The 1,574-nt window shown below is 44.8% G+C and overlaps 1 pseudogene; it reads left to right on the top strand.

Moving 5' to 3' along the window:
- The first annotated feature begins 1,029 nt into the window (after nt 1–1,029).
- Nucleotides 1,030–1,574, top strand: LOC122198733 (annotated as a pseudogene).

Below are 1,574 nucleotides of genomic sequence, written 5' to 3'. Positions count from 1 at the left end.
GACACTGCACAGGGCTAAGCTGTCCTTCTGTGGAGGAGGTGGAAAGCAGGGAATGAATGCCTGGGTATCCCAGTTGTGGGGGTTGCAGCTGGAGAAAACCCATTTTTATCTTCAGAAGTACCCTGATTTCTGAGGTAGGGCCCTTATGATTGGGAGAGGGAGAAAAGGAAGGAAACATCTTAAATACCAAAAGATATTAAAGGAAGTTGGTTCCTGCTGTCTGCTTCAGAACTTCAGCAGGAAGTCCTCCACAGGAAAACTGCACTTAAGGATCTCTCCATCAGGTCCACAGGCATACCCAATGCCCTGAGTGCTAAATCCACGTCTCCCCCCATTGTTTGGCCAGCTCTCTCTGTATGCACTCCTGAGTGTGGCAGTGAAAACACGTTGGGTAATTGGATTGTTCTTAGGAAAAATGGACCACTACCTGTGGGCAAAGTAAAAACCACAAACTAGAGTTATAGTGCCACCTCTTGGAAAACAAGAGAGAGAGGTTTCCTGCAGCCAGCCTGATGAATTATAGGAAGAAGAAAAAAAAAACAAAGTTTAAGGATTTGGCCACAAAAGAGATCAAAAGAAGTGGAACACGTTTATCCATAATAAGCCTAGGAAACCCCAGAAAAGCAACACCAAGGAACAGTACCCCATGTGAATATAACCAGTAAAGATACTTCAAATGTGAAAGCAGCAATGCAGAAATACAAGGAACTTTAAAAATCTAGAAAGCAAGCCATTGCCAAAAGATACCAATAATTCTCTAACAATCGAGCCCAAAGACACTTTAATAAAGATCTAGCTAATAAAGAATTCAAAATAGTGTATTGAAGAAACTCAACAGGCTATAAGAAAACTTAGAAATACAGCTCAATGGCCCAGCCCTGCTTCAATGCTCCGCGGCTGCAGCCGGATAGTTTGCAGGTAGAAAGATGGTGTTTGTAAAGAGCGGATGGTTGCTGCGACAGAGTACTATTTTGAAGCATTGGGAGAAGAATTGGTTTGACCTGTGGTCAGATGGTTACCTGATCTATTATGATAACTAAACTTGGCAAAGTGTTGAAGACAAGGTCCACATGCCAGTGGACTTTATCAACATCTGCATGGGGCATGAGTGTCAGGATACTCAGCCTCCAGATGGGAAACCAAAAGACTGTACGCTGAAGATTGTTTGCTGAGATGGGAAAACCATGTGGCTTTGTGCAGAAAGCACAGAGTATTGTTTGGCCTGGAAATTTACACTCCAGGATTCCAGGACAAACACAGCTTATGTTGGCTCAGAAGTCCTGTATGATAAGACAGCCGTGACTTCTTCCCCACCTCCTCACACAGCCTATGGGACACTAACCTCTGAGGCATATGGCTATGATCCATACAGTGGTGCATAGCCTCCAGGAACTCAAGCTATCTATTGTTCTTTATCCTGCCAGTACCCACATGAAGGACTTTATGGACAACAGCCTGCCAACCAAGTCATCATTTGGGAGTGGTATCGAGACAGCGACAGTGATCTGGCACTGGACATGGTGGCCAGAGCTGCCACTAGCATGGCCTTAGGCTCTCTGGTCTGGGTCTTCTAG

This window comes from Panthera leo, chromosome A1, assembly GCF_018350215.1.
Source record: "Panthera leo isolate Ple1 chromosome A1, P.leo_Ple1_pat1.1, whole genome shotgun sequence".
Lineage (NCBI taxonomy): Eukaryota > Metazoa > Chordata > Mammalia > Carnivora > Felidae > Panthera > Panthera leo.
This window is presented reverse-complemented; position numbering and strand designations above follow the sequence as displayed.